The sequence below is a fragment of the Lactuca virosa genome, chromosome 7 (genome assembly GCF_052849685.1).
Source record: "Lactuca virosa cultivar CGN04683 chromosome 7, Lactuca_virosa_CGN04683_v6, whole genome shotgun sequence".
Classification (NCBI taxonomy): Eukaryota; Viridiplantae; Streptophyta; class Magnoliopsida; order Asterales; family Asteraceae; genus Lactuca; species Lactuca virosa.
The window spans coordinates 165,034,856-165,047,316 of NC_136432.1; positions in this window are offsets into that span (position 1 = coordinate 165,034,856).

Sequence of the window (12,461 nt, forward strand, 5' to 3'; positions counted from 1 at the left end):
AGATTTTTTTAAATATGAATTTAAGGGTATTGCATGTGAGTTTTATTATGAATTGTGGTGGAAAAAAGAGCCTAGCAGACTTTGTGTATAAAATGATATCATTCAAGATGATTTTTAATTCTGAAATAATATTAGTGACTATAATATCTCGAATGTGAATCATTGGTTGTAGATGTAGCCTTGGTGGGTAAAATACAACTACACTGGAAATTATTAGTCATGGTAGTCTTGGTGAGTATAATACCAATTGACCAACACGCGTGGTAGCTTTAGTAGTAGTAATACCATAAGTTTGAGTTTGTACGAATATTAGTTTTGAAAGGCATGCTATATTAATTTAGTAGTTATAGTTTTGGATTACAATTATAAACTGTATGTAGGAAGTTTTCTTCATTAATTTCGTTTCAATTCAATCTTCTCGAAACATCACCCCAAAACCGAAACAAAACATGGAGGCAGATTAACCAAATGCGAAAGTCAACAGAAGTATTTTGACCATAGTTTCGTTTGAAAAAGTTCAGGTGCATCTTCGCACGTCATACCAAACTTGAAGATATGCGAACGAAAGTCATAAATATTCGTTATTTTTTGACCATATAATTTGATTGATCAATTCAGAAGTCTCCAAATGAATGAAAATAAGAGAACATATAATCGCATCACACGAAAGTTAACATCACAGCGAAACTCAAATCCTCGCAAATTTTTTACTTAAAAAAAGAAACACATCATTTAGTCATCCTGCATCATCATCATTTAGATTCTTCATCTTCACAGAAAACCATCGAGTCAAACATCTGATATATCAATCGAATTGAATTTTAAATAGAGGTTATATTCATTGAGTAAATTTACCCTTGGAATCAAACAACCATCGGATAATTTCTAAGTAAAGTCAATGTAACGACCCAAGCTGAGCCCAAAACATTGTTAATTAAAAACATTTATCAGAGTTCATCACAAAATCACATAATGCAGAAAACACAGGTGTGTGCGCTACAATCAAGTTGAGCCCTTCCGTTCCAAAACAATGATACCTGAAACCATAAACAAAACTATAAACACGAAGCTTAGTGAGTTCCCCAGAGCATACCCCACACAATCCACATAACCACATAATCCATATTAGCTATAACAGCTACATAAACCATATCAATCACATAAGCTATAAAAGCTACATACAAGGATGCCATGGAAAACCTCCAAGGTCTTACACCGGGTGCCATGGGAACCCCCGTATGGTCTTAGCTCACTACCATATAAACCATACATACAACATACAAACATATAAGGATGACCTGGAAACCCTCCAAGGTCTTACTCCATGTGTCATGGGAACCCCCACATGGTCTTAGCACAATGCATTGGGAACCCCCCGAGGTCTTGACTAAGGATGCTCTGCAAACCCTCCAGAGTCTTACACCTAAGTGTCTCGGGAACCCCCCGAGGTCTTCCATGCAAGTATCACAAAGACAACTACCATATCACATACCACATAATCAATTAGCATACCGCATAACCTAAAATCAACTAGCATATCACATAATACATAATGGGCCGGCCATGGTTCCTTCGACCCACTGGTATGGTGGGGAGACTCACCTCACACTACTGAAGTCCATTGTAGAGAGTCCTTAGCTGCTGTCCTGTCAACTCCCTAGGCTATCAATACTAAAATATCACCCAATTAGCAATTTGGGTTCCACACTATGATCCATAATCCACATCTTGGGGTAAAGTTACATTTTACCCCAGGACCAACAAGACTCATAACTAAGGCCCAAGCCCAAAACCATTAAGGTCTAAAATCATAATATCCATAAAAGCTCAATGTATGGCCTAATTTCCAATTGGGCCTCATTCCTTCGCATGGACCTCAACCTAGAGCCCAATAATGCTTTTCTCGTCCAAAAGGTCCAAGTCAAAGTCAACATTCTGGTTGACTCAACTTGCCGAGTTGGTCCATCAACTTGTCGAGTCCTATGAACCATAAATCCTGAAATCACGATCCAACTCGTCGAGTCCTTCCTTAGACTCATCGAGTTCTTCCCTGTAGCAGAATCGAGACTTGTCACTATAACTCGTCGAGTCCTTCCTTGAACTCGTCGAGTTCCTCTGTCTTCAAAACCCCTGAAACCTTAGCCAACTCGCTGAGTCATCTCCTAGACTCACCGAGTCTGCTCAGTAGTCAGAAAAGGTTGGGACCCATGACCCAACTCGCCGAGTTGAATGAACAACTCGTCGAGTTTCTCTTAGTCTAAATCCATTCAGTCACTTTCGGTGGAGTTCAATGCTTCTAAACCATAGATCTGGTCCCCTAAAGCTGATATCTTACGTAAAGTTGCTAACTTTCCTTCCATGCATGGCCTTTTGGAGCTTAAAAGGCCAAAATGACACCTTAAAGCTTGCATGGGGATTCCATGGCCATAAAGTTTGCACATTTATGCCATGAAACCTCTTCCAGACCCCATATCTGAAAGAGTAATCACTTGGGACGTCTAAGTCTCAAAAGCTAACATTTTGGGACCAAAAACCCCTATAAATGTAAAATGAAGAGATCTAAGGAATCATTGAGCAAGTTTGAGACTTGATTACCCGAAAATGTTGAGAATGGTTAGGGTTTTGGTCCCCAAGCTTCTCCTTCACATACTCTCACAATGCATTAGGGTTTTAAGATTTTGGGTTTGGGGCTTGGAGGCTGGAAATGAGGCCAAAACCCTAGAGTTATGTTGTTTAAATAGGGTGCAGGATTTCGGATTTAGGGTTTCCCAAACCCAGTCCAACTCATCGAGTTTGTTTCTAATCCCGTGTCCCAAATGATTCCTACTCGTCGAGTTTTCCTCCCTGAACTCGACGAGTTTCCATTTCTAATGAAGTTTATTTTTCTTTTATAAGTCTTCTAGATTCCGGGTGTTACAACTCTCCCCCACTTAAACTAGACTTTATCCTCGAAGTCCTCTGTAATCCTCTACCCCGGATACTTCTCACGCACCTTGAATACGACTCCTGCTATCTGCCTTGAGTTAGCTGATGCTCCTCCTGAGACCCAAAAATCACTATGAATCAGTCTGAATTTTCACATCAATCCCATACGATGCATAATCTTGCCCATTCGGTTCAATCCTTGGAAGGACCACTACACTAGACCTATAGTCCCACCTCCTAGATAAGATGTCGCTCTCTGGAGGTGAATTCTTGGAAACTCTTCAATCATGACGAATCCTGGGTACAACGCCACCACCAACCGCCGACACCTCGTCCTGTACCCCACAAGTGCTTATTCCTGACATTCAGAGGGGTAGAACCATTACCCCGTACAGTCCATGGCCTTTCCTAGGAAACGGAACATAATCAACAGGACCCTTTCCTATCTCTATGAAGGATAGACCTTCCGTCTCAGGCACAAGACCACCCTTTGCCTTTCCGAATTCTGGACCTTACATTGATATGTCTCCCCGACAGACTACCAATGCTGAAACAGTTCCATATAAATTCCCCACAAATAACTGATCCCCAGTCGCTTCTAGTGTTGATCATCTGGGTATTACCCACCGAATGATTTAACTTACCATGTCCAGATGCCGAACGCCCAATCCAGCATATGGACCAGGTAATCCTTTGAGTGGACGATTCATCCCTGCAACGGTTATACTCATACGAGAGCTGCACAATAGGGTCAAATCAAATACTATGAGATTATTCAATACTTCTGCGAGTGACTTAGCATTTCGCGATCGACCAGTTACTCCATCCATACCTGAAATCCTAAACATTAATACTGCCCGAAACACTGAACTGCCCAAAACACTGAACTGCTCGAAACACTGAACTGTCTGAAACACTGAAGTGTCCGACATAGCATGATGCCTCCTGGCTACTGTCTAAACTCCACAGAGGCCTTCCTGGTCTCAATTCGTCGACCAGTCATCTGAAATACCGGGTGTCAGCCTGATCGCCGAGTCAAAAGACTCCCACACAGTCGCCCTACGCGACTTTCGTATGAAATCCTTATCTGACAATAGTTGTCATCGGTTATCTTACAACACTTCTAACACTATCTGACAACCTTGTGAATGCTACGGCTACACCGGCATTCTTACAACACTTCCAGCTAATCCAATCAGCGCCTATGATCCTACCGCTAATTTACCAATCCGAACACATCCCAAAGTTGAGCACCTACATGGTCTAATGTCCCAAACTGAACTCATGTCATGAATGGAATCCCCAACCTGGTTCCCTCAAACTAGCTATCAGTTATCACGAGATCGCGATATCAATATTGTGAAGCTTTCCGATCTTCCAACTCACACTATCCTCAATCTATACAGCCGCTTCGACCATTTTTCTTTCTGACACAGATGCAAAACTTATCCCAGTTTCAAAAATGCTCCTGCTATGAATCCCTTATTGATTCACCCCCACTTAGATTCAACTAAGTCTTCATGGCACATGAGGATTGGTGGGTTCCCAATCCTTCTTGTCCTCTAAAGTCCAGCTGTTAACTACCTATGCTTACCAATACTAGAGATCAATTACCAATCAAACCCTAAGACCGCCCATCCTATGAAATCTCGAAGAGCTCTCTTGAAATATGTTCCAGTACGATACCTCAATCTATCTCCCATGATATTATATCAACTCCTTGAGTTCTATGTTAGTGACTAGAAACCATAACCTTTACCCTGGCTGACAAATTCTCGCTCCAACTTCCATTCTCGCAGAACCACTGAACTCTATCCGATCGCAACCCGTGCGACTAACACCAGTATCCTTCGACTACTACGCCTCTCCTAGCCACGGTAGTGCTAGAACCCAAAAGTTCTTCCATAAGCCACCGTTGGAAGCACCAGAACAGACGATGAACTCGCTATATCCCAACGATGCGGGAAGACTATTCCGATAGAGCTAACCGCAAACCTCCCACACAATACCCCTGAGCTGATCTCGACCTCAACCCTAAATAACAACCGAACACTTGGAACTCTCTATACTAGATACAACCCTCTTCTAATCTACTAACAATTCATGGTATGCAATTGGCATATGATATTTCTTGAAATTATAATCCACATACAAGTAGAGAAATAAACCCATAGATAAACCTACCCAAAACTCAGTGATATTTTAAAGCAAATACAATTGCTGATTAAGAGTAATTACACCATAATTTCATTAGAGAAAGGGGAATTCAAATTACATATCACCGATCTATTGCGGCTCGATGTTGACTTTTTGTGGAAGTACCTGCGATGAATCCTAAGCAGCCCTAACCTCTATGCGGGGGCAATTCGCCCTAAAATGACCAGGCTGATGGCAATGATGGCACAAATCTACCTCCAATGTGCATTCTCGGCGGAGGTAACCCTTCCAACCGCACCTGCCGCACTGACACCTGTTGCGAACATCCTTTTGTCCCCATTCATCCTTCGTGCAATCGCCACGACCCCTCGGGTCTCTGACACTTGCTGCAGCCGCACCCAACTGCTCGGTTCGCCGACACAGACCATGTTCCCGCTTCCTCTTCCCCAGCTGTCCATCAAAACCAATCTTCTTCTCCTGAGTTACCCCGATTACCCTGTTAATCGCCTGAGCAGCCACGATCCGATCCTGGAACTTAGCGATCAATCTATCAAAGACACACCCAATGATGTTGGGTAACTCCTCGCGTAGGGCTCATGAAATCTCCACAGTGATCCAATCATGTGGTAGCCTCTCCTGAAGAAAAGGTACATAACCCACCTACGATCCCAAATGACTCGAGCCAATAATAGGATCCTCCTTCCAGAAGGATCCCCGAGATCCACAAGCTTCGGGCTCCAGATGAGCCCGCAACTGCCCTGCCATAATCTTAGCCTAAAAGGCCCTGAGACGACTATCCAATACCTCCAAAATCCCCTCCTTGAGTGAACCAAAGATCACAGGGGTCTGCTCCAAAATACCACGGGTAATCTCCGACGAGATAAACTCCCGCATCTGCTTTCTAATCGACTCAACACTCGCACCTGAGTCGGAACCCGAACCAGAACCCGAACCAGAACCCGAACCTGAACCACCTCCCTCAATGCTCATCTCCAAACTGAAAAACCACAAAACCACTGGTCACAAAATACTCAAGGATTCTCCTCCCCGAAGCTTCTCAGATTCTCCAAGACTCTCACCAATTCGAGTATGGATCCTGTGCTTTCAGTAGTACGGGCCCAATACTACCTTCCACACTTATCCATACATTCCTCAGCAATCCTCCCGAATCCTCCAAGTAACTTTCTCAAACTGATGCACCCAAGTCTCACTAAAGCTCACTACTAACCCACTGAAGCATATCCTGGGCTTTCCTGGGTTTCTAAACCCACCTAGTCATGAACTGCTGAAAGATTCCCAGTAATGTTAACTAGCTACCTCATGAATATAGCCACATGTAGCAGAGATCAGATAATCCTTCAAGTAAAAGACTCATCCCTATAACGGTTGGACTCATACAAGAGCTGCTCAATAGGGTCAAGTCCATCACTCTGAGATTATCCATCATGTGCTACATGTGACTTAGCATATTCACTTAGTAGCTAATTCACATTGCTAAGAGTCGTACAAAGAACAAAGCAAGCAGCATTTGGATAACGGAAAACTAACCAACATACTCCAATCAAGCAATTCTATCCACACATACAATTCACAATCAGGTAACTCCTGTCACTAATATCATCCTAGGCTTACCCTAGGGCAATCTCCGACCCATGAACTATCATAGAACATTCGGCCCACATACCACAACTCATGCTATCCACATCCACCCTCACTGTCGGCTGCCTTATTCATGCAAATTATACACATAACAAGATATAAGGCCAAATACATTATTCTAAAGCTATAAGATCCTAACCGTATACAATTTTTAAAACATACACTTAGCAGTTACTGATACCAATAGTCATTCTCATTCCAGCGTAGCATACAGTAGCTCCAAGGCTACAGGCATCACATATCAGACCAATCTATTGCTGACTACTCATCACTAGCATGCAAGTCTACCAGCTCATACAACATATAAAGGCATCTCTCCTAGCCCTATCTAGCATGCGATTTACAGATTCATAAATCAAATCATAAAAGATACATATATGGGTATTCTGGGAAACTTACTTGAGCTCGGCTTGTTATAGGCATCACACCCTTTCTTGTCTTAGAAAACTTTTTCCTTGAAAACATTTTTCTTTTGAAAACTTTACAGATCCTCAGTTTGAGTTCAGACACACCCGAAAATATGTATGAATCCCTCAAACCAAGGCTCTGATACCAACTTGTAACGACTTAAAAATCAAGGGTAGAAATTTTATTTTTATTATAGTAAAAACGCAGATATATTTTAATCCAAGTATTCCAAAACATTGCTAATTAAAAACATTTATCAGAGTTCATCCCAAAATCACATAATGCGGAAAACATGGGTGTGTGCGCTGCGATCAAGCTGAGCCCTTCCTTTCCAAAATAAAGATACTTGAAACCATAAACAAAACTGTAAGCACGAAGCTTAGTGAGTTCCACAGAGCATACCCCACACAATCCACATAACCACATAATTCATATTAGCTATAATAGCTACATAAACCATATGAATCACATACGCTATAAAAGCTACATACAATAATGCCATGGAAACCCTCCAAGGTCTTACACCAGGTGCCATGGGAACCCCGCATGGTCTTAGCCCACTACCGTATAAACCATACATACAGCATACAAACATATAAGGATGCCCTAGAAACCCTCCAGGGTCTTACTCCGGGTGCCATGGGAACCCCCACATGGTCTTAGCCCAATCCCTCGGGAACCCCCCGATGTATTGACTGAGGATGCCCTGAAAACCTTCCAGAGTCTTATACCCTAGTGCCTCGGGAACCCCCCCGAGGTTTTTACCAAGGATGCCATGGAAACCCTCCAAAGTCTTACACCTAAGTGCCCCGGGAACCCCTCGAGGTCTTCCATGCAAGTATAACAAAGACAACTAGCATATCACATACCACATAATCAATTAGCATACCACATAGCACAAAATCAACCAGCATATCACATAATACATAATGGGCCGACCTTGGTGCCTTCGACTCATTGGTATGGTGAGGAGACTCACCTCACACTACTAAAGTCCATTGTAGAAAGTCCATAGCTGCTGTCCTGTCAACTCCCTGGCTATCAATACCAAAATATCACCCAATTAGTAATTGGGTTCCACACCATGTTCCATAATCCACATCTTGGGGTAAACTGACCATTTTACCCCTGGCCCAACAAGACTCATAACTAAGTCCCAAACCCAAAACCACTAAGGTCCAAAATCATAATATCCATAAAACCCCAATGTATGGCCTAATTTCCAATTGGGCCTCATTCTATCGCATGAACCTCAACCTAGAGCCCAATAATGCTTTTCTAGTCCAAAAGGTCCAAGTCAAGGTCAACATTCTGGTTGACTCAACTCGCCGAGTTGGTCAATCAACTCGTCGAGTCCTATGAACCATAAATCCTGAAATTGCGATCCAACTCGTTGAATCCTTCCTTATACTCGTCGAGTTCTTCGCTATAGCTGAATTGGGACTTTTCACTATAACTCGTCGAGTCCTTCCTTGAACTCGTCGAGTTCCTCAGTCTTCAAAACCCCTGAAACCTTAGCCAACTCGCTGAGTCATCTCCTAGACTCACCGAGTCTGTTCAGTAGTGAGAAAAGGTTGGGTCCCACGACCCAACTCGCCGAGTTGAATGAACAACTCGTCGAGTCCCTCTTAGTGTAAATCCATTCAGTCACTTTTAGTCAAGTTCAATGCTTCTAAACCATAGATCTGGTCCCCTAAAGCTGATATCTTACGTAAAGTTGCTAACTTTCCTTCCATGCATGACCTTTTTGTAACTTCCGTGTTTCTACGCTAGGCATTAATATTGGCGTAATAGTCTAGGTTAACCTTTGTAACTCATTTTGAAGAAATAAAAAGGAATTATGTGAATATTATGTGAATTATGTGTTTTATGCTTAATTATTAGGATTTAATTAATTAAGAATAAAAATGAGCGTCGAAAATAAATATTAGATAAAGCCGATATCTATTAAGAAATTTGTAGTGGTCGTGACAAGGATTCCGGATATATAAAGAATACCGAAATCGGAGTTATGACCGTCGAAGTTCCGCGACAAAACCGGCACGGTGCCGAATGACGTAAAAAGTGAGTTTTTGATAAACTACTTTTTAGCCTTGGTGATCTAAACGAAAGTCGTAGTGTTCGTTAAACCGAGAGTATGTATAAAAAGCACGCCCAAATCTGACTTTGTATGAGTAAGTTATGATTTTTCTAAGTTTCAGCTTAGCAGTAGACAGCTAAAAACTCGAATTTTAGATCGAGTGATTTTTAGCCGATACGACCTAAATGAGAATCGAAAGTCTCATCAATAGTAGTACAACGGTAAAAAGACAGACGAAAACAAATGTCGGATGAAGAAGTTATGAATTTTTAACGGATTTCCTGTCCCGGTCTGTTAAAAAATAATAATATTAAAATTAAATTCAAAATTTGCCGACGAAGTCTAAACGAAAGTTGTAGAGCGTAAATTTACCTACGCGTGCATATAAAGAACGTAAAAAACGGAGCCCGTATGCGAAAGTTATGGATTTTAGAAGTTTTGGCACAAAAATTGGGAAAAAAATACTAAAACCGAGGAATTTCGCATGGCTGCTGTTCGGCCACTACACCCTCGCTCGTAGCACGCCATGTGTCCGAATTGCTGAGTCACCCAAGGCCACCTGGCGAGGCGTGTCGCGTTCTTCTCGAGTCCGAGGTTCGGTCCAATCAGGAGCTGCCCCGTATCCGACCCGCATGTCGTAACCCTCGCATCTCAAGCGCAGAACCAATCCGAAGTCGACGCGTGCCTTCGCGTGTCCGAGCCTCGCACGAGCCACCTGGAGCCCCGCATGCGAGGCACCTGGAGCCACCTTCCCTTCGCTGCTGCTGCCACCTGCCCCCCTCGGTCCGAAGCCTCCCTCTATAAATAGAAGGGTGCAAGACTTCCCGGGTAACTTTGGGATTTTGGCATTTTTCACCCCAAATTTCATATTTCCACTATTTCAACTTCCCCCGAAGCCCCGGGATTAATTCCAACGCCTGAAACACGCCCTGAAGTTCCCGAGAAGCCCGAAAAATTTATCCTTTCGGTTTTGAAGCCCAACCCTCGCAGAGCCTGGTTTCTCAATAAAACTCCCGGTTTTATTAAAAACGATCGTTTTAGGAAACGAAGTGATGCCCGATTATCATTAAATCAGGTGAGTGTGTAGTCACTTTCATCTTACACATAGATATGAAGTATTTTATATAAAATACGTGCTATGTGAATATATATTGATTAGTTATTTGAGATGGATGATGTATGAATGATTTATACAGGTTTTTAAACTGTATATGTATTTTTATATACAAATATGTTGGGTAAAACATGGGTAGATAAATTAGATGATGTGTGATGAAATAAAAATTGATGAGAGGTATCGATGTTTAAGATGATCTAGTGATCTAGCAGAGTATAGACAACGACCACAAATTACTCTAGATAGTCCAGTGGAACGTTAGCAGACTCGTAATCGGTAGTTATGTTTGAACTATATCTTCATAAGGTGTTCTCGAACTATATGTTCATTAGGTGTTTTTCAACTATGTGTTCATCCGATAGTTCTTCTTTTTGACACTATTACGTGTCGGGATACGGGAGCGTACGGGAGTACTTTATTAGTATTTTCCCAATACTTTTTATTTTGAAGAGCTTTGGAGTCTTCGTTTCTTTTATGAAGTGATCGGACGAGCTTCATGAGTCAGCGTTTCCGTTCACGATGCCAGATAGGGTGAGTCTGGGGGTAAAATACCTCACGATATTCAGATCACTGCTAGGCAAAGTTCGATGCTGGATATGGTGAGTCTGGGGGCAACATACCTCACGATATTTAGATCACTGCTAGGCAAAGTTCGATGCTGGATAGAGTGAGTCTGGGGGTAACATACCTCACGATATTCAAATCACTGCTAGGCAAAGTTCGATGCTGGATAGGGTGAGTCTGGGGGTAAAATACCTCACGATAATCGGACCACGGCTAGGCATTGATAACTACCCCTGACTTAATTGTCTTGTGGTTCATTCTTTTACGAACGAAGGTTCGTGGTGAAACTTATTCCATTCCTCTCATTTGATGTCTTTATCGATCCTCGTTTGCTACTAGGGAATTTCCGAAGCAGTTTCGTCAGTTGGTTGTTCATATCGATCCTTAGGCTAGATCTAGTAACATCACTGTATAGGATCAGTATGTGGGGATCGACGTTTGTTAGTCCTTGTAGTATAAACCTCGGGCAGCGATGGACTTCGTGCCTATTCCTTAGGAAAATTCCTTAGGAGTGAGTGATAGAAGATTCTTAGGGTAACTCCTTAAGAAATAAAGAAGATAATGGAGTTGGGTAATTGGTTTGATTTTTTGATGTTTAAACATAATAAATTTATTTATTGTGGGTTGAAAACCCTATATGCTCACCAGGCTCCCAAGCCTGACCCACTCAGCTTTTTATACTACTGGTAGTGGACCCCGAGCATAGTCGGATGATGATGAGATATTTTTGGATTATAGGCTAGTAGTTGTAAATAATTGTTGTAAGGCTTATAATGTCTTGTTTATGCTTTTGATCTGTATCGGAACATGACATCCCGAGGTTTTGATATAAAAGGAAAATATATCTTTCTTAAAGAAAGGTTTTGATAAACTTTTATCATGTTTTGTTTTGGGGACCAATTTCGCAACATCTTTTAAAAGGATTTCTTTGATTTTATTTTAAAAGCATAAATTAAATCGGTCTTTTCTGGCCGAGAAATTAGGGGATGTCACGCTTTTGGAGCTTAAAAGGCCAAAATGACACCTTAAAGCTTGCATGGGGCTTCAATGGCCATAAAGTTTGCACCTTTATGCCATGAAACCCCTTCTAGCCCTAGATCTGAAAGAGTAATCACTTGGGACGTCCAAGTCTGAAAAGCTAACATTCTTGGACCAAAAACCCCCATAAAAGTAAAATGAAGAGATCTAAGAAATCATTGAGCAAGTTTGAGACTTACTTACCCGAAAACGTTGAGAATGGGAAGATGTTTCTGGATCTAAGAGCCTCTTCTTGAATCCCCAAGCTTCTCCTTCTCCCACATGTTTCATTGCACACAAACTCACTCAAAAATGGCTCACACACTCTCACAATGCATTTGGGTTTTGAGATTTAGGGTTTGGGGCTTGGAGGCTGGAAATGAGGCCCAAACCCTAGAGTTAAGTTGTTTAAATAGGGTACAAAATCCCGGATTTAGGGTTTCCCAAGCCCAGTTCAACTCGTCGAGTTGGTTTCTTATCCCGTGTCCCAAATGATTCCTACTCGTTGAGTTTTCCTCCCTAAACTTGATGAGT